The following is a 22,598-nucleotide window of genomic DNA, read 5'->3' on the forward strand; positions in this document are numbered from 1 at the left end:
CAAACACACAGCAGAGTCAGTCGAAGTTTTGAAGAATATTGGTAGGTAAGTCATCACAGAGCATACCCACTGTATTCCTGGTAGAGATTATGGTATTGGTTTACCACCGCAGGTGCAGACCCACTGTAGTCCTTGTAGAGGCAAAGGTATTGGTGGGCCACCAATGGTGCAGTCCCACTGTAGTCCTTGTAGAGATAATGGTATTGGTGGGCCACCACTTGTGCAATCACAAACAAAATTTTTGAAATGTCCTGAAAACCAGCAGTGCTGTTAACGAGTCCCTTGCTGAATTATCAACATGCGTGCAAGCAGTAACAGTACCCATTTTTAACTTCTCACATATTATGCTTATACTATGACCAACAGAAAAGTGTGTAGTGAAATGAAACTTAATTTGAGGAACTGGTGTCTATACAATTATAAATTTACAACATAAGAATACAATTACAGCCGGCCGCAGTGGTCTAGCGGTTCAGGCGCTCAGTCCGGAACCGCGCGACTGCTACGGTCGCAGGTTCAAATCCTGCCTCGGGCATGGATGTGTGTGATGTCCTTAGGTTAGTTAGGTTTAAGTAGTTCTAAGTTCTAGGTGACTGATGACCACAGATGTTAAGTCCCATAGTGCTCAGAGCCATTTGAACCATTTTTAGCCAATACAATTACAGAGGTACAAAATACATAATTAAAGAACATAATAGTACAGATAATATTTGTAGTAATAAGGGCTTTGCAAAAGAATAGAAATAAACATATACATCAGTGTTACAAGAATTATGACATAATACATAAAAGATCAGAATAGCTTTCGAAACATCAACTTTATGCATGAGCATTGAAACAGAACAGAATAAATAATGCCTAAACATCTTTACAAAGTAAATAATACAGTATTAGAAAGATTCTACAATATAACTTTTATCAGATAAACACATAAAGACAGGATGAACACAAATACACAAGGGTACACAAACACATAGCTGGATAACACAAAAGGAAAGGACAGGGTTTGCTCTGCTGCAATATTTATAGTATTTGATTTGCAAACAAAATTTTCTTTACTTCTTGGAGATCTCCCTTAGATCATGATTATTCCCAAAAAGTCCTATCTATACCTGTTGTCCCTAAACCCTACTGTTTTCTTCATATCCTCTTTCAAAATAATTATTTCTCATTGTACAATATTCCCTTTGGCCCAAATATTTTTCGTATAACTTCTCAATGCGTTTCTTCCCTTTTCTCCATAGTTAGTTTCTTATATAGTATCCCCACCCCCCCTCTTAGGCTAACTTAAATCTACTGAGCTCAGACAGATATACTAAGGGAAGAGGCAATGCAACAGCACGTACAGCAATGACAAAAAATGGAAATTGGCAAAGCTAGCAGAACTATACCTAAATTAGCAAAGCAAATGCAACATTACAACTAATATGAGCCAATGAGCAGCAACAAGAAAAATAAATCAGTAGTAGAACTGGCTTAATACAATATAAATTCAATAGAACTATGCCTGGCAAACAGCAGCAGCAAATGCAATATCTTGTATCTAAACATGACAAAGCTCAAATAGAAAAACTATTACAATAAAGATAGTAAATGTCTAATACCTATGTCAGATCTTAACACTAGAGTGATGCATCACAAAACTCACTCTACAAAACAAGTAACCAAATCGTTGAAAAGATTAGGTACGCAATTCCTGTGAAGGGAAATGCCTATTTGTGCTCTCTTTTTTTTTAGGAAAGTAGATCATAAAGTTATTATTTACTGGGTTTGTAGACAGAAAACGTTTCTATTCGTAAATATATTAAATTTTATTTCAACCAATGCTGCAGTGCAGCTAGAAACTAGATATTAAACAAAATAGTCAAATGTGTACATAAGACAAGGTGTGAAACGTGATTCACTAGCCCTATGGCATCTCCCAAGGCACAAAAAAATCTCTCAACTAGCAAGACAATAGACGTAAAATGTTTCTCATCATTTCGTCAGGTATTTCAGTAAATATCAGAAATTATGAGTTCCAAAGTCTAATCATATGTTTTCAAATATGAGCGTGTCGTATTTGCGATGCTTTCTCCAAAGAAATGTCAATAGCGAGGTTAATGGCTCTCCTTTTTTGTTTTTGTTGTGCCTCTGAAAGGCACGGCTTTTTTTTCCAGGTGACTGTTGCATAGCTGGGCGCCTACAGCGCATTACATCAAGATCACTTAGCTTTCTTACCAAAATATTTATGACAGCAGTTTCCGCTACAGTGACAGTTTGATGCAAATAAAGTTTCACAGGTCGAGAAATTACAGACGAAATGTGTAGAAACGAAATCTCATGAATAGCAGTGTTGTGATACATTCACGCATGGACACACATGTCAAAACTCTTAATTTATGATTCTTGGTTTCCAGCATCCTTTTTCACAAACCAGAGTCTCTAACTTCTATTCATTATTCATATACACATAAACATGTAACAACATTCCTCATATAGCATCATTGATCATAAACATGTCTCACCAGCATAATAAACATTGTCATTGTAATAACATCATCATAAATAAGCAAATACCATATCAGCAAGGGCTCCTAGCGCTTGTCATCCGCTTAATACACAAAGTAGGCGTGTACCCCCTGAGGATTAATGTAACTATTCCCTCAGGTGTTACAGATCACAACAATGGAATGAAATGTATCATGGAAAACCTTTGTATCTTTGTAATTCAGAAATCTTTAAAAATGTTTTAAGTACAAAATTAATTACTCAAATACGTGTACTGTAGCGCTAAACTGTGTGTCTTGTTGTAAGATGACCTCTGTCATAACTTAAGGGTAAAAGTGAGCCAAGTGTCGTAATTATAGTCGCCCATAAGCATAGTTCTGTAGATGTCAATGTACTTACCTCGTCTTAAACAAAAGTGAAATGCTTTGCGTATAGATATCGTAGTTATTACGTACATTACTGTGATCAAGAAAGTACTATACTGTAACGTGTTGTTGTGCTACGGAAAAGGCTGCCTCATTGTAGGTATACCATCAAAATTACTACTAAAACATGTTTTACTTTTCAAAAGAATTCAGAAATACTGTGTAGATATAAAACAGATACAGCACAAAAGCAATAATATAAATTGTATCTCTCATTAGTAGCGTCGTGATATAATCGTATAGCTGTCAAACAGACAAAATACTAAGTCATCTGTAATCTCACAGAAACTACTTTAAATCCAGAATGTATCTTCCAGTAAACCATAATGTTACATTAAAATCTCATTAGCAGTACCGGTATATGCTCTAAATATGTCGTTACATAGTCATGCAACGAACAAGCCAGAATGTACACACAGTAACACAGTGTCGTCGGTTCACTATAACAATGCAATCATAATTACTGTTTAAATAGGTTCTCTAGGTTCTTGATAGGATAATTAAACATAAAGCATAGTTACAAGTTAAAAGTTTCTAAGTGTGACAAAGAGTACTAGTAATGTGAAGTGAAAGATTTTATGGAAAGTACCAAGTTAAAAAGTAGATTATCTCTCAAGAAACGGTTTTACACGTGAAATGTGGTGCAGTCCTTTACTCTTCCTAGTACGCAGAGTTTCAACTTCAACGCAATTGTCATGTGGTATACGTCGGATTCTGTAAGTTCCATTGTAGATCAGAAAGAATTTGTGACTCAAGTGTTTCTTCTTATGTGACAATGAATGAGCTTTAGTGAGAACTTTCTGACCAGTATACTATTTCTTTGCATTTGCTGTACCGTGTAGTTTTCTCCTTTTCTCTGCTGCAGAATTTATATTTTTAATAGCCAAATCAATTATGTCTTTGTGTCGAAGTTTACGTGTATTAGGAAAAGGTACAAGCTCTCTGGTTCTATTCGGTGGTTCTTCATTCTTCAGTACAAGAATACGTGGTAAAGCAGTGGAGTCATGAGGCATTTCATTCAGCACGTTTTGAAATAAGTGTAAATATCTGTCCCAATACTGATGCTTTCTGTGACAATAAAGTCCGCAGAGCTTATTCATTTCTTTCACAATCCGTTCAGACGGTTACAATGTGGTGAGTACAATGAAATAAAAGCAGGTTTGATTTTATGATTCCGAAGCATGCGTGACCAAACAGTAGATCTGAATTGCGGTCCGTTATATAAATGGAAATGTCGTGTGACTAGGGCCTCCCGTCGGGTAGACCGTTCGTTATATGAAATGACTTTACTAATGTGTCCAATTTCAGGTAAGAAATCTTTAACAAACACGTTGGATACAGACCGTCCAGTGGCTTTATGTAACGGTGTGAAACAAACAAATTTTGAAGTAAGTTCAACAGCGACTAAAACGTACGAAAATCCATTCGATGTTCTGACAAGGGGTCCCAAGAGTTCAACATAAGCAAATTCTTTTAATTTAGAAGGAATGATGGGAATCAACGGAGCACGATGTGAGATGGTACATGGTTTAGCTTTTTGACTAAGTTTACAAAGAGACAAGACTCTTCGAATTCTCTTTTCCATATTGTTAAAATAACAAGTCGTCTGAAGAATACGATAACATTTTATTAGACAAAAATATGCGTAGCTGAAATGAATGTACCAGATGAGTTTATTAACAAAATCGTCAGGAATGTAAAGTACCCATACCTTGTCATCAACAGTGCAGCATTTGAAGAGTATGTTGTTTCTAACCAGGTAATAATGCCAAATCTGTGTGTGTGTGTGTATTTTCATGCAATTTACTTTTGATGTCTTTCCAAATCGGATCTTTATCTTGTTCATGAGTAATGTCCTTTAAAGACGTGGTGATGAAGTTTTCAAAAGCGACTTCCTGAATATAAAGAATTCTGAAATTTTTTTCGAGGTTGCCGCCTTCTGTGTTACTTTTCTCAAGCACACCCAATGCACGTGATAGTGCATCTGCAACAATGTTGTCCTTCCTGGGAATGTAGACTATTGTGAAGTGGAATTCTTGCAGAAACAATGCCCAACGTTTTAACCTGTTATGATTTAATTTTGAAGACACAGGAAATAGTAATGCACGGTTATCACGGTATACTTTTACGTGTTTACCAGAAAGAAAGAAATGGAATTTGTTAAATGCCCTAACGATATGTAAAGCTTCTAATTCAGTAACGGAATAATTTTTTTCAGATTTTGTTAGCACTCGGCTAGCAAAAGCAATGGTTTTCTGAACAGTAGTGTCATTTTCTATGGCTTCTTGAAATAAATGGGCACCAAGACCGACTTTAGAAGAATCCGTGCTAAGGCAGAAATCTTGTGACAGATCTGTATGAGCTAGTATTGGCGCGTAAGTGGCACTTCTTTCAAAGAATTGAATTCCAACTGTGCCTGTTCGTCCCAGTTCCAAACAGTATTTTTTCCAGTGAAGAACAATGTTTAGGTGTAACTAGAATTTGCATATTCAGAACACGACAGTAAAAATTTACGAGGCCAAGAAATCTGAGGGCTTGTTTATTTGTGGATGGAACTGGAATCGCTCTGATTGCTTCTAACTTTTCAGGATCCGGCTGAATGCCTTCAGAAGAAATAATATGTCCCAAAAACTTCACCGTTGTCCTACCGAATTCAGACTTTTCCAACTTAACTGTAATTCCAGATTCTGCAAAAATACGTAACACACTGTTGAGGATGCGATTATGTTGTTCCCATTGTAGTGTTGGCAGAAGAGCCAACACTGTTTTTCTAGAGGAGGCCGAAATGCACGCGTTTAATTACACGCTGACTGGCGTGAGGTCTGGAACAGGACAATATCTTGAGAATTGCAAATAAAGTACGTAGTTGATATAATACTTAACTTTAATCCACAATTGTAGAACATCTCTCGTTACGGTACATGCTTCATAATATTAATTATCAATTGAATACGGCGCCTTGGTAGATCGTAGCAAATGTAGCTGAAGGCTATGCTAACTATCGTCTCGGCAAATGAGTGCGTAGTTGTCAGTGAACCATTGCTATGAACGTCGGCTGTACAACTGGGGCGAGTGCTAGTACGTCTCTCTAGACCTGCCGTGTGGTGGCGCTCGGTCTGCTATCACTGACAGTGGCGACACGCGGGTCCGCCGTATACTAACGGACCGCGGCCGATTTAAAGCCTACCACCTAGCAAGTGTGGTGTCTGGCGGTGACACCACACCCATGAGGCTTGTGCTATTAGAATATCGTCCACATATAAGGTGATGTGACGTTTTAAGAACCCAGGTAATATGGAATTTAGCCCACGAATGAATGCTGCCGAAGAAATGTTCAAACCAAAAGGAAGTTTCCGAAATTGATAACAAACGCCGAAACAAAGAAAAGCTGTGTATTTCCTACATTCTGGATGAAGTTCGATCTCATAAAAGCTGGATCTGAGATCAATAGTAGACACCACTTTTACACCATTAAAATTTTGAAGAAGTTCTTCCAACGTTTGCGGCCTGTTTGTTTCAAGAATGATGACACTATTGATTCGTCTCGAATCTAAGACAAGCCTGATCGATCCATTTTTCTTCTCAACAACATGTAATGGATTGTTGTATGAGCCTACTGCAGGCTCAATAATTCCCTCGTCAAGCGTAGATTGTATTTCTATTCTAACACGGTCCCTATAATGTGCCGGAATTACGTATGGTCCAACACAAAATTTAGTATGTTCACAAACACAAAATTGCTATTGAAATCCCTGGGTTGTTCCTGTTTTGTGAGTAAAAACTGTGGAATGTGCTTGTAAGACCTCAAAAAGCTGCTACGTATCAGTGTCATTACATTTCTCAATTGTTTGAATTTTATTCTGAATGAATTCATTAGTATCAAACAAGCCGTCAATATAATCCCTGTCAATACTTGCAGAGTGATTGTTAGTGTCAAGTTCCGTCGAAAATTCCGAACTGTTGTCTAACAGGAGATAAAACCGATTAATTTCCTCGTAATGGTTTGAGAGCCAATCTTAAAATTTCAAAGCTATTGACTTACCTTCTTTCTCTAAACTTATTTCAGCATCGAGAGAATTTAAGATTGCTTTGTATTCATTCACGAAGTCTATTCCCAATATAACTTCTGTTGACAATAATCTGTGAATCTGTGGTTTTGACAAAAGAATTCTAAGTTGGTTTGTTGGCGTACATCTACAGTTTTTCCAAAGATTGCACCTTGTAATTTAATCTTACGTAACGGAAGTGTGCGGCAACCGTTCGATTTGTTGCATTTGCTAAAGGTTGTTTCACTAATTACTGTGATGGGACTGCCAGTCAAGGAATGCCGTAAATTTTACATCATTTACTGTAATGTGAATTATGGGATATGCAATGTTGTTCTGTTTTAGGTCGTGTTCCCGGAGTAAGATGTCCCCAATGTCTTCCATTTTTACATAATTAATAGCCACGGCAGCTGTGTCGTCAGCTTCATAAGTACGTTGTGTTGCTGCCAGTGGTGTGAGTCATTGTCTACTGTCTATCTGTTGTCAAGCATTGTTATTGGGATTTGGATATCTAACCTCTACAACTTAGGTTGTCGAGAGAGCCCTGCCCTGTTTGAATACCGCCAGTTCTGATTAAATTCTGGTTTGTTGTTAAGGTTATATCGTCTGTCGTCATGTCGGTAGTTTCTGTAATTTATTTCTTGTCAGTCACGTGGTGGAGAACTTCTCCCTGAGTCATAACTGCGCGCTGGACTGTTGTGTATGAAATTGTTTCGTCTCCCTTGATAATAATAGTTCTTGTTCCCATATTGTCTGTTTCTATGATTCTCTCTGTTATAGTCATTACAGCGGAGAGGTGATCTTTCCCTGTAATTATTACTACTTTGCCACCGGTTGTCATACGGGTAGTGTCTGTTTTGGTCACGATTTGCGTTGTAAGAATAGCCTTCTCGCGTCCAGTTATTTCAGTCATCACGGAGTTGTGACGGAAGTGACCTGTAATTATTATATTCCTGTTTTCGTGTCCCGCAATTGTAAGTGTCAATTTCCAATTCTTATAACAGTCCCTGAAAAGCTTCGATGTTGTTTTTGCAACGTCCTGCCAAAATAATATGTCATTAATGTTCAGGCAATTTGATTAAGCAAATGCGAATAAGTTCTGAGGGGCTGTATGGGTTTGACAGATATTTATTCTTATGCAACATGTGCTCAAAATATTTGACTAGACTGGAAAATTCAGATAGTTCGAAATGTTTCATCATTATGATGCTATGTTTTACACGATCTTGAGACCAATATGCTGAGAGGAATGCATGATAAAATTCTCCTTTACTGTGATAATCGTGAATCACCGATCGTATTCTTACAGCTAGTTCATTCTGTAATTAGCCACACGTAAATTCTAATCTGTGCTCCAATGACCAGTTGGGAGGAAAAAAATGAGAGAATCGGTGAAGCCATGTTTATGGATTAATGTCGTTGCCGAAATTCTTAAATGTTTTGCATTTACGTGTAGTAATAAATAGCTTGTAGTCAAAGTCATCATGATGGCGAGTCGCATATCGGTCATTGTTACGTCGTGTCGGCGGTTCCGTCTCAAAATTTGGTGTACCATGCCGATTTCTATCATGATTTCCGATAGGCCCTGTGTTTTTTTGTGGCTTTTCCGTATTTCTATGTCCCTCTTCCCGTATTGGAGCGGTAGTGTCATCTGAAATATGTAATTCCTGTGTTACTTGTGCCAACTGATCCTGTACTTCCCGGATTTCTCTTTTGTGTTGCGTATTAATTTGATTTTGATTTTGTTTAAATTTCTTAATTTGTTCATACTCTTCTGTGTCAGTGAAGGCTACGGGTCTTGTGTCATTCAACTCAACATTTACCATTGTATATAAGTTGGTGAACTGATCCGAAAGTTGGGCAACTTTGTCCGATAGTGAACTGATTTCCTTAGTGTGCTTTTCTGAACCAAGTTTCAGAGTGTCCATTTGTGTTGAAATCATGAACAATAGTTTGCAGTTCTTTTATGGCTGATTCGTGATTCTGTAATGCATTATCATGATGCAAAAAAATAGGTTGGAAATGCTCACAAATTTGTGTTTTTACGTCATTTCAGACTTTTTGACATTTATATTCGATTTTAAGTAACTCTGCAGTTAAATCTTCACGTGTTTATTCAAGCGTTTGTTCTATTCAGTCCAAATTTTGTAGCTGTTGCTATGTTTTCTCTGATTTTGTTCCATCGTTTCTAACTGTTGCTTTGTTTGCCTCTGATTTTGTTCCATTGTGTCTAACTTTTGATGCTGTTGTCCCATTTGTTGCATTAATTGTAATAATAATGCTTTGGTGCCTAAAACATGTTCCTCTGTACTTTTCGGCAGTGCATTTGCTCCGGCGCCGGCCAGTGTGGCCGAGCGATTCTAGGCGCTTCATTCCGGAACCACGCGACCGCTACGATCGAATCCTGTCCCGGGCATGCATGTGTGTGATGTCCTTAGGTTAGTTAGGTTTAAGTAGTTCTAAGTTCTAGGGGACTGATGACCTCAGAAGTTAAGTCCCATAGTGCTCAAAGCCATTTGAACCATTTGCTCCGGCGACATTCGCATTTTGAATAGCACAAAATGTGTCTTGACTTGATTGAGAAACGGGTAATGACGCAAAACCTGAATCTACTGTATTTGCAAAATTGTGTTCTGTCATTTTGGGTTCCTGGGGCTAGCTGTTGCCGACCGATCGGTCGACAATACTACCCTGTTCACTAGTTGTTTCACTGTCTATTTTATTGTCTGGTCTATTCCCCTATGTACAATTACCAAGTTACTATGTTGAACCTTAGTTAATTCATTACACGGTGACGCCAACACACTACTTTCGTCTTTACTGTCATTTCTCAGTTTACTTTGGAGTCTAGTATTAAGTTTTTCACACGCCATAATTGTCACAATATTTCACACAATAACACAGAAAAGCACAATTTGAGGAACAAAATAAGAAAACACATTATCATAGCACTGAAAATAATATCTAATTAATTGCAAGCGCAGCTGCGAAATACTTGGTGCAAATCTACATGCATGCCACAACTGTTTTAGTGTACAACAATGAAAACCTATAACCACAAAGGAGATTCTCTCTACAATTACGCGCTAGTAATAAACAATAATTAATTACATAAACTACAAGAAAAAATCAGAAGATTCCAGTGAGGCATCCTCGGCTAAGGGTTGACATATGAAACATCCCCTTAGAAAAATTAAGAAAGATTTTGCCGGTAAAACCTCTTGCGTTATTTGATTTTCAAACAGCTGAGCATAACTGAACGTACTCAGACATTTCTCTCTTTACTTATTCTGATCAACACTAAACTGACACACAATATTTTTAGCGCAACACAATCTGACGTTCAACAATCCCTACAAAATAATGGCCCTGACTAACAATAACCTATACCTTTCATGAATCACTTACCTTACGAAAACCTTCGTTACTCGAACTACTGCAATACAGCGAGTGCGAATACTGCCAGCTAAATAAAAGATTCTAACTACTGAAGGCACTAACTACTGATAGGCATAGTTAGCAAATGAAAGATATTGGTAGAGAACAAACAATGTATTTACCTTAATAGTGATCAAAAGTCATAATCATGACATCCAGTGTTACAAATTTCGTTTCTCTGACGGACACACGTCCAGATCGTCCGCTCTCAAAACTTTCCCATCTCTCTCCCCGCACCCACCACTGCTGGCGGCTCATCTCCAACTGCGCAATGCTACGCGCTGTTCACATCCAACTGCCCTACACTACAATAGTGAATATTCCAACAATGCCAAGCATCCACAGATTGCACACAGCACAGTCAGTGATTTTCATACAGAGCGCTACGTGGCGTTACTAACATAAAAACCTAAAGAGCCTACTTATAAGACCGTGTCCTACGTGAGTGACAGAAGCGACCGACAGCGAGCGACTTCTGGATACGCGACACTCTAGCGACAAGCTGCAACATCGGGAGAAAACCTTCGGTGTCCCGCGTGCGAGCGACCACGTCGCACTTCAAGATCGCTGCTTTGAGCCAACCAGCTGTTTCTATAAAACGGCGCCCCTGAACTATATGATATTGTAGCTGGATTGTAAAGGTAGAAAACCAGGTTTACTAAAGAAAATAAAGCGAAAAGGAATGTTGTGCATGAAATTTACGAAGGGAGGAATCTCCATGGAGAATTCCATAAATATCATAAACTACGAAGATCACCATACAAATTCTTCGAATAATGTGAATATGCAGAGGAGCATTCGACTATCTCATCACTAAATTAATTACAAATGGTTTTTACATGACCAAGAACTTTCAACAGCCAGTAAATGCGGATGATGACTGACTACAGGACTAACTACCCTAAATACATACGTAAATACGCTGGTTGACACAAGGATATAACAGATGCCTGTGGTGTATAGGTAGCGTTAGCGTCTCGTGAATGAGTTCTGTGAGAATGTCGTGTGTTCTATTACTAATTCTTCTTGTAGCTTAACTGACTCAGTTGCAATTCTGTACACTAAATTTTATTTACACGGCATCGCTATGTGTATTTTTAAGGCCTTGCCAAAGAACTTGACCTTTAAGTCCATACATACCTACCCCAGTACATCCCATATATTGAATTCCTAATAAAATACAATAAACCATGAAATTTTACAGATATTTCATGATGCGAACGTAATTCATCAGCAGTCAGTGTTGAGGCCAAGCGTTTCAATTAATCTACATAGTCTGTAAAAGTAAAGCATACAAAATTTTTGAAAAAACAATCAAACGTTTTGTGTAATGATTTGTCTCAAAGTGTGAAATAAAAAATATTAGGGAAACGTTAGGTGCCCTTCAATTTCTATTCATGATTTCGAGCATCATTCAAAGGCCCGTAGAACGTTTCTCTCATCTACTTATCTCTTTTACACAAATCATTTTATAAAATATTTGACTGAGTTATTTGATTTTTTATTTTCAAGTTTTGTTCAAAAAGCATTATCTTACAGGCTTCTCGTTTGCCTTCCTAACGTACATGATTCGAAGGAAGCCTTCTTGACTTTTAAATACCGCACCAATGTATCTTTTTGTGGGCAAAACAGCTAGGCCTTGAACAGATGAAATTTTTGACCCTTCATTTACATAGCTTGGCAGCATCTTTTTCAGTTTTTCCTCAACTCATTAATTAAGTTATCTTAATTACCCCGATTACTTTCAAGCAGTTAAATATTTTAATGCGAAACCAGACCTCACGCTTGTCATTTTGTACCCCGTTCATCTGTTTCTCTCCCCCTGTTTAGCTTTGCAAATTCGGAGAAAACCTCATGGTGTAATTTACAGGAATTTTGTTATCGCACTGCTCACTCGTTTACAAAAACGTATCAAGTATTAATCATACAACAAAAAGTCCATTCTGCGTGCTATCATTACCAAAAATCGTCGTTTCGATGTATTGAATCGGTTATGAGATACGACGGTATTTATGACCACTTGATTCCCGAAGCGCAGGAAATGTTCGGGCGCACCGCGAGCGATCCGTCCGCGGATATAACAACTAATATCTCAAGAATGAAAAGAGATACATCCCGATGTCAACTTTAAATACAATTTAGATATTGTGGTGTCACCGCCAGACACCAAACTTGCTAGGTGGTAGCCTTTAAATCGGCCGCGGTCCGTTTGTATACGCCGGACCCGCGTGTCGCCACTAGCAGTGATTGCAGACCGAGCGCCGCCACACGGCAGGTCTAGAGAGACTTCCTAGCACTCGCCCCAGTTCTACAACCGACATTGCTAGCGATGATTCACTGACAAAATACGCTCTCATTTGCCGAGGCGATGGTTAGCATAGCCGTCAGCTACGTCATTTGCTACGACCTAGCAAGGCGCCATGTTCAGTTACTATTGATATTGTGAATAATGTACAGTCAAGAGCGACGCTCATCATTTATGGATTAAAGTTAAGTATTCCACCAGCTACGTCCATTTTTTTTTAAATTCTAATTTCCTTGACCTGTTCCAGACCTCACGCCAGCCTGCGTGAGCTAAAACGCGTGCCTTTCGGCTTCCTCTAATAACACGGTGTTGGCTCTCCTGCCAACCCACAACATTGGCGACGAGACAATACCGCGTTCGTAACTATACTGCCCTGATTTACTTGTGTAATAGCTTCGCCAACCTCTCCAGATGTACTGTCCGAATTTTATCGCTTACAGAATCAGTAGACGCAGGCCTTACTGGATGCCCTTGGACAGCTTGTCCAGGGTCAACATGCACTGCAAAACGATGCGGCGGCCGTCGCCCCACCGCTAACGCAGCCACAACACGCAGTTGCACCAACTTTTCGTCCTTTTGATGCTGCACTGGAAAGCTGGACGGAGTGGTCATGCCAATTTGGATTCCATCTCCTGCCTACAGAATTCAAGGTAACAAGCGGCAGCCTTTTTTGTTATCATCCGTTGGGGTGACCACGTACCGTGTGATAGTCAAATTATTTCCCCGACGCGACGTAGCAACTCTGTCCTACGAAGAAATTTTGTCTGCATTAGTTGCATATTTCAAAGAATCAGTCAATGTAGTTGCGAAAAGGTATACCTTCTTTCGTGCAAAACGTACAGCAGGTCAGACTAATCGCGAGTGGGTTGTAACCTTGCAAGGCCTTACTAGTGATTGTGCTTTTGAGTGTCAATGTGGACTCCCTTATTCAGATACCATGGTATGTGATGCAACGGCACAGAACGTTTCTGATGTTTGTATATGGGAACAGATTTTGAAACTAGTCAATCCCTCCCTTCAACAAGTGATGGACATATTGGATCGGCAGGACACACTTGACATTGCTCAGGAATCATTTGAAACTTGGCCACCCGTGTGTCAGGTTAACTGGCCCTCCGGGCGAGCTGCACGGAACAGTAAACAGTCCTCGCGCCCGGCCGCGCCGCTGCCGCCAGGCTCTCAGCCACGTGTAGCGCGCCGGCAACCAAATGCAGTGCTAAAATCATGCCCGCGGTGTGCTACTAGACATTCGCGTGAAAATTGCCCGTCACGCCAAGCTATTTGCTTTTACTGTAATAAAAAAGGACATGTTCAAAGTGTTTGTCAGAAAAAGCTCAGATCGGAAGCTCAAAACCATTCCAGGCCCTTTGCTTCGCGCCGGAATCGGAATCAAACCAAGGATACTGAGGCTCGCGAAACTTCGCCCATGGAAATTCATATAGTTCATTCCGCTCCACCCAGTGCCACTCTCTCTAACAGTGACTGTATTCGTCCCAAAAATAGTGTGCGTTGACATCGCTCTTGTCGTCAGCAGGGCAATAAACTTTTTGTGGACTTGGACAATAACGGCAAAGTGACACCATTCCAGCTCGATACCGGGGCTGCAGTTTCACTGATCAATCAAGAAACTTTACAAAGTGCGGGGCACACCTCCGTTGCATGCCGCAACTGTTAAGTTAACTACCTATTCAGGTCACAAGATCCCTGTGTTAGGACAGTGCAGCCTTCTTGCAACATACAAGGGACAAACAAAACTTATGTCATTTTACGTCCTTCGTTCTTCTTCTGCAGCGAACTTGTTTGGTTTCGATTTATTTCAGTTGTTTAACTTGTCTATAGTAAATCAGGTCCTATCAGTGAACCAGACTGTGCCTTCAGACAGTGTTTCTCGTCTATGTGAAGAATTTGCAGACATTTTTGCACCGGGCCTCGGTTGTGCTAAGAACTATAAAGCACATTTGGAACTGAAAGTAAAGGCACAACCGAAATTTTTCAGAGCGACCAATGTTCTCCACGCATTGCGTGATGAGATCGAAAAAACATTACACGATTTGGAATCACAAGGTGTAGTTGAACGTGTGCAGACTTCCCTCTGGGCATCACCCTTAGTAATTATGCCAAAACCTTCCAGAAAATTGAGACTTTGTGTGGACTTCAAGGCAACAGTGAATCCACAGCTAGTGATTTCAACTTTTCCTTTACCCCGCCCAGAAGATCTTTTTGACAAACTGTGCCTGGGTAAATATTTTTCGAAGTTGGACCTAGCAGATGCGTACTTGCAAATACCGGTGGACGAAGAATCCCAACGAGTTTTGGTGGTTACCACGCATCTTGGTTTGCATCGATTCAAACGACTTCCATTCGGGTGTGCATCTGCCCCTGCATTGTTTCAGCAATATCTACAAACTGTTTGTGCGCTGGTCTCTACTGCAGCAAACTATCTGGACGATATTGTGATCTCCGGAAAAATGGAAGAAGAACATTTAGCCAATCTCAGAACATTATTTCAGGTCTTGCGACAAAATGGTCTTCGCCTGTGGAAGGACAAATGTCTGTTTTTTGCTCGTGTCTTACCCTACCTGGACATGTACTCAATGCCCAAGACATACATCCCAGTCCTGAGCACCTCCATGCCATACAAGACTTGCCTTCGCCGCAGAATTTGAAGCAGCTACAGAGTGTGCTGGGAAAAATTAACTATTATCATCGCTATGTTACACAGGCCTCTTCCATTGCAGCTCCGCTTCATCGCTTACGCCGTAAAGGTGTTCCGTTCGTCTGGATGACAGAATGCGAACGCGCCTTTCGCCAGTTGAAATCGGCGTTGCTTTCCAATACTTGCCTTACGCCATTCGATCCCCAGTAGCCCTTTTGTTGATGGTCGATGCATCGGATTTCGGGATCGGATTGCGCACAAAGATGAATCGCACGATCGCCCTATTGCCTTTGCGTCCAAATTTCTCTCGTCTGCGCAGAGAAATTATTCACAGATCGAGAAAGAAGCATTGGCTCTCGTATTTGGTGTTACAGAGTTTCATGATTTCTTGTATGGTCGTCACTCTACCATCATCACAGACCACAAACCTTTGACATCGCTTTTTCATCCAACCAAGCCTGTTCCTCCACGTACAGCGCAGAACTTCATTCACTGGTCTATTTTCCTCTCGCAGCACTGCTACGACATCTTGTATCGGTCCATTGCTAAGCACGGAAACGCCGATGCGTTGTCCCGTTTGCCTGTTGCAGAGGATAGAGCATTCGATTCCTCCAAAGTTGCTTGCATGTTCATTGATTCGGAAACCGATGACGTGGTCGAATCGTTTCCGATTGATTTTCGTCGGGTAGCTACAGCCATAGCTGGCGACCCTGTCCTTACTACCGTTCTGCGTTTTGTTGCTACGCAATGGCCCTTGTCAAAGTCACGGATCGGGGATCCGTTGGTTCGCCGATTTTTTGCTCACCAGGAGAGACTTTTTGTACGACGTGGTGTTATGCTGTTGCGTTCAGATGATGATCAGTCCAGGGTCGTGGTCCCACGTTCGTTACAGTCCTCTGTGTTACAGCTTCTCCACCAAGGACATTGGGGTATAGTGAGAACGAAACAACTTGCTCGTCATTACTATACTGGGTTCGGAATCGATGCCGCGATTGCGAAAATGTGCTCTTCTTGCATGGTGTGTGAAGAACAACAATCAGCACCACCACAGAAATTCTTTGCATGGCCAAAAGCCACTTCCCCTTGGCAACGCTTACACAACGATTTTGCTGGTCCATTCAGGAATGCTCGATGGTTGGTTGTGGTAGATTCATTCAGTAGTTTTCCTTTTGTTGTCCAGATCTCTTCAACGACGTCATCTGCCGCCACCCAAGCGTTATCTGCTATCTTTTGCATCGAAGGTCTTCCACAGACTATTTTTTCCGACAATGGCCCACAATTCATGTCTGCAGAATTTCAGTCATACTGCAAGGCCAATGGTATTCAACATCTGACGTCCACGCTGTTTTCGCCACAGTCAAAAGGTGCCGCTGAACGATTGGTCAGGACTTTCAAGTCACAGATGTTGAAGCTGAAAGAGTTGCAATCTCGGGAGGACGCGTTATTGCTCTTTTTTGTCCTCATATCGCTCTCAGCCCCGAGATGGTCGCTCGTCGGCTGAGTTGCTCCACGGTCGCCCTCATCGAACCTTGATGTCTTTGCTACATCCGCCGCATCAGGTTCCTGTGCAGCGGCAGCCACCTGCTTTTGCCCCAGGCGACGTTGTCTACTACCGCCACTATCGAGGTTCACGGCGTCGGCTCGAAGGGCGCATTCTTCGCTGCCTTGGCCGCGCTATGTATCTGGTTTTGGGGGACTCAGGTGAGGTGCGTCGGCATCTCAATCAGCTGCGCCTCTGTCGTCCCACAGGATCTGCCGCTCCTCGTCTGCTTTCAGCGACGGTGCTGTCCGGTCAGCGCCCTGGGGACCCATCTACCGGCTCGCCTCGGCCCCACGTGTTACCGATGCTGCCTTCCATTTTGCCCCATGGCGACGCGCCGCCGCCGCCGCCGCCCCCGCCGCCTGTTCTCCCGCCGGCGATGCCCGCAGTGGACGCGTCGCTGCAACCGCCGGGCGCCTCCCTGGGTCACGCGCCGCCGATCGTTTCCCATGACCAGTTGTCCTCCGACATGGAACTCTTGACCGCTCCCGACCATATGTCGTCTTCGCCCGTCGAGTGCCCCGGCCCGATGGAGGTCCACCCTTCGGGCCCTCCTGTCTCTCTGCGGGCGCATACACCGCATGTTGGCGTGCACCCTGGAGTGGGTTTTCAGGCGTTTCCTAGCTCCCCGCGGTCCGAATGGCAGGGGCCGGGTGGCACAGCCTCGCCTGTTGTTAGGCTCTCCACCTCGTTGCATACGTGAACATGGGGTCCTCCCCACGGCGGGCGGAAGCCTTATGCCACAACCGTCCGCCGATTTGCGGGGGAGGAATGTGGTGCCACCGCCAGACACCACACTTGCTAGGTGGTAGCCTTTAAATCGGCCGCGGTCCGTTATATACGTCGGACCCGCGTGTCGCCACTAGCAGTGATTGCAGACCGAGCGCCGCCACACGGCAGGTCCAGAGAGACTTCCTAGCACTCGCTCCAGTTGTACAACCGACATTGCTAGCGATGGTTCACTGACAAAATACGCTCTCATTTGCCGAGACGATAGTTAGCATAGCCTTCAGCTACGTCATTTGCTACGACCTAGCAAGGCGCCATGTTCAGTTACTATTGATATTGTGAATAATGTACAGTCAAAAGCGACGCTCATCATTTATGGATTAAAGTTAAGTATTCCACTAGCTACATCCGTTATTTCTAAATTCTAATTTCCTTGACCTGTTCCAGACCTCACGCCAGCCTGCGTGAGCTAAAACGCGTGCCTTTCGGCTTCCTCTAATAGCACGATGTTGGCTCTCCTGCCAACCCACAACAGATATATTGGTTACATTTGATACGCAATAATGTATGGCCTTAAATCTAGTATATAGAAAGTCTACAAAAGTGATTTTACCTCTCCAAATGCTTAATAATTTCGTGCAGCCATGTACTCCATTTCGTGCAGCACAGTAACTAAGTCGAATAAGGAAAATAAATTCAGACCTTTCTCGTTTATAATATCAAGGTATAAGATGCGGAAGAATCATTCTTTTTTTTACCGAACTCTTTTCTTAAAATTGGATGATAAGTATTTCATAGCTGCCATCGCATCCGTTCCATTGCTTTACCGAGCAGACACGTGGCTGTCGCTCTGTGTCGCGCATGCTACAAGATGCAAACACGTTTGAATTCAAACGTCGCCAGTTGCAACGGGAGACAGGCAGCGACATAGATGTCGCTCATGTAGGACATTTACGTAACTATACCTGCGGTTGTGTTTTGTCGCCTGAAGCTATCGCGCGCTGTCGGTCGCTTCTGTCGCTTCTGTCGCTTACGTAGGACACGGCCTAACTGTTTCTCAATCTACACCGTTATTTACTGCCTGGTCCATCTCCCTATGCTCAATTACCAAGTTATTTTGGACATTTATCACTTCATTCCTAGGTGGTGCTAACACGCTACTCTCGTTTTCACTGTCATTTCTCAATTTACCTTGGAGCCTAGTGTTGCGCTTTTCAGATGCCATGATTATCACAGAATTTCACACGATAATACAGAAAAACACAATTTGAAAAGCAAAAAATAAATAAATAAATAAATAAATCAAAAATAAAAAATCAAAAATGAAAGCCAAATTAAAAATAGCACTGAAAAAAATAGCTGATTAATTGCAAATGCGGCGACGAAATACTTGGTGCAACTCCACATTCATTCCACAACATGCTCACTACAGTGTTAAACAACAAAGAAGAACTACAACTGCAAAGGAAATTCTCTTTACAATTAGACACTAGCAGTAACAATAATTTCTAATCATGCACTAATTATTCAAACTACCAGAAAAATCAGAAGATTCCAGTGAGGTATACACGGCTAAGGGTCGACAGATGAAAATTCTTTATTTAAATGTGTTAATCTGTACTTTAATTGCTGAATGACTGAGACCCACAATATCCTAGCGCAACGCAATCTGACTGCTCAAAAAAGATAACCTGACTTCAAATAATTAATTCAAAAGAATGTCCCTGACTAAAATTAAATCCTAACACTGACCTATACATTTCATTAATCGCTTGTCTCACAAAACTTTCATTACGTGAACTGATCTACAAGGAACATTGTCTGAAGCTGAAGCAGAAAGTATCCTCCAGAAACTGCCTTCTTCGTAAACTGGCGGGATCAAACTGGAGTACACATCCACAAACATTAAGAACAACAGCTCTTGCCTAATGCTATTCTGCAGGAGAGTATGCTAGCGCAGTGTGGTACAATTCAGTACATGCAAAGCAGGTCGATGTAGCCTTAAATGACAGGTGTAGGATTGTTACAGGCTGCCTAAGGCCAACCCCCATGGACAAAGTTCATTGTCTCTCTGCGATTGCTCCATGTGACATCAGAAGAGAGGTCGGCGCTAACATCGAGACGCATAAATCAAACACGGTGACCTCACATCCACTCTTTGGACATAATCTGCTAAGCCAAGACTGAAGTCCAGGAAGAGTTTCCTAACAACGTCACACCCCTTAGAAGGATCAGCTGCGGCTACCCGACTCACCAAGTGGAAAGAAAGATGCCAACACTTGTCAAACTGGATGGCACCACAAGAATCCCTGCCGCCTGGACACATGGAAAGGTGGGTCATCTGGAAGTCCTTGAACAGACTACGGACCGAAGTCGCAAGATAGAGGGACAGTTTCCTTAAATGGAACTTCCAACTGGCAAATGCTCACACAACACTGTGCGAATCCGGTGAATTGCAGACAACCCAGCATCTCTTCAAATGTAACTCTTGGCCTACCAGCTGTAGCATGAAGGACTCAACGTCTGCAGCACCCAATGCTACCAAAGTTGCCCAGTTCTGGGTGAAAGCTGTATAATTTTCTTTGTATGTATTGTATATGTGTTCATTTTAGTGCACCTCTGACACGAATAAAGAAGAAATACCAAAGATTCTAACTACTAAAGTCACTAACTTCTAATAGGCATATGGTTAGGAAAGGAAAGATTTTGTTGCTAACCAAATAATGTATATTTTTTACCTCAATAATGTCTCATCCAATTGAAACAGGAAAATAAATCTTGATTCACACCCAATACGATGCTATATAATCATGACTAATATACAATCGCCAAGTCAGATACTTCCAGATCGTTAGCCTACGTTAACGCTTCAGACCTCTACCCTTCATCAATGTAACTTCTCACATCTGACATCCATCGCTGCTGGCTGTTCACCTCCAACTGCCCAACAGTACTTCCATCACTGCTGGCGACTAACTTCGAACTGCCCAACAATACTGGCGATTAGCTTCCAACAACGAGTCCAAACAGCCACAGAGTATCTTACTAAAAAAAATCGCAGTCAGAGATCCAAAGCAAAGTGCTACACACCGCTACCAACACAGAACCAGCCCACTGACATAGTGAGTAGGAGACCCAGGTTTAAATCCTGGCCTTGGTACAAATTTTCATTCATCTCTTCGGTCTGCATATATACATCATGTATGATATGGACATGAAGTGTGTTGTTTGCCATGTCTTTCAATATTTATTCATGTCGGAAATTTACTTCCTTTTAGGTGCTCAATTAACTGAAGTCAGTCATTATATTGCTCATCCAATCCATAAACTGTTTGTTGACTGTAAATTGTTATTTGGTGTGTATTAAGAAGGTTTTCGGCAAGTGTTGCTGATAGTCGGAGGGAGAAGGAACTTAAAGACGTTCTGTAGATCATATCACTTATTCAGACCTCTGTTTCAGACCGAAGTCGATTGTGCCATGCGTTTGTCTTCAAATCTCATTGACTCCGGAATTCACGCCGCCGTTTGCACCGCCGCCACACTGGCTTAGCTGGATGAAGTTCTGGATGACGTCTGGTGCCATGTGCACTCTGAGGACATTGTGTGGTAGAAATCGAAAATGGTGCCCTTTCCAAACTAAAATTAAAGCACTGAATAAAGGACATTGTTTTACCATGACCTACTGTGCCAAAGATAGCTCTGTTCTCCACTTCCCAGACACATTGAATTGGTTTACCCTTATTGGTGGCGCCATCGCAGCAGTCGTACCAACAACAGCTCTTATGTCATTCACACATACCTGTTCAGTGCATTTGATGAGACGCTGATGATAAGATACTGATGATAAGATACTGAATATGAAGATAACAATATGTGTTCTGTAATGAATGGTAATATAGGATTTGTGATATCCGTAGAACAATATTGAAACGAATATTATATACGAAGAGTGTGTATGGGGCTAGGAAGAAACAGGACGAGGACATCGCTAAGTGAGTAGGGTGCCAGGAATTGGAGCCTTCAGCTGGGAAGGGATGCGTAGGTTAGATTAGCCTTGATTGCCTGGTGTGGGATATGTTGATACATATGTGGCAGCAGGTTGGAGTTTTCGAGGATGGGTAACTCCTTGCTGTGAGATATAGAGAGGTGGATATGGAAAGCAACGTGCCGTGGTGATGCGAGCGAGGAGGGGTGTTCCAAGCTAGCTGAGGAGTGGTGAGAATGAGATGGAAATGTGTTATGATCTGCCGCAGAGTAGAGTAATGCGCTTTGTTTTTGATAGGTAGTAGCTAGGGATTCTTAACAGGTTTTCCATCAGACTAGTAAAATTATGCGTTGATGACAGGAAATGGAATCATAGATACGTAATCTGTATTGTCATATTGGGCGACAGTGGTACTGCCGGTGAGACCGAATGGTTGGTTGGTTGATTTGGGTGGAGCGGACGAAACAGTGGAGTCATTTGTCCTATCAGAGTAGGGAAGGATGGGCAAGGGAGTCGTCCATACCACTTCAAAGGAACCATCCTGGCATTTGCCTCAAGCAACTTAGGGAAATCATGGAAAACCTAAAGCAGGATGTCCAGACTCGGGTTTGAACCGTCGTCCTGCCGAATGTGAGTCCAATGTGCTACCAACTGCGCCACCTCGCCCGGGGATCTGTATTGTGCTAATAATAAAGCGTCACTCTGTTCCCCGGTGCTATTCAATCATACACCAGATGACTTTTATCAAGCCAATCACAAAGATATCTGCTGTGTTCTCAGTTATAGTAGATAGCTGCTTTTTGTCTCCTATTATTAGTTTAAAATTTACTTATGTAGGTATTCTGCACAGAAAAAATTTACCTACACTGTGAATAATGAGTCCTATATGCAGCACATTATCATCACGCAGATTTACAACGAAAACTGATACTTGCTCTTGACCTAGCAGGGCTTTTCAGTCCTTGAATCTAGATATTCAGAAAA

This window comes from Schistocerca piceifrons, chromosome 2 (assembly GCF_021461385.2).
Source record: "Schistocerca piceifrons isolate TAMUIC-IGC-003096 chromosome 2, iqSchPice1.1, whole genome shotgun sequence".
Classification (NCBI taxonomy): Eukaryota; Metazoa; Arthropoda; class Insecta; order Orthoptera; family Acrididae; genus Schistocerca; species Schistocerca piceifrons.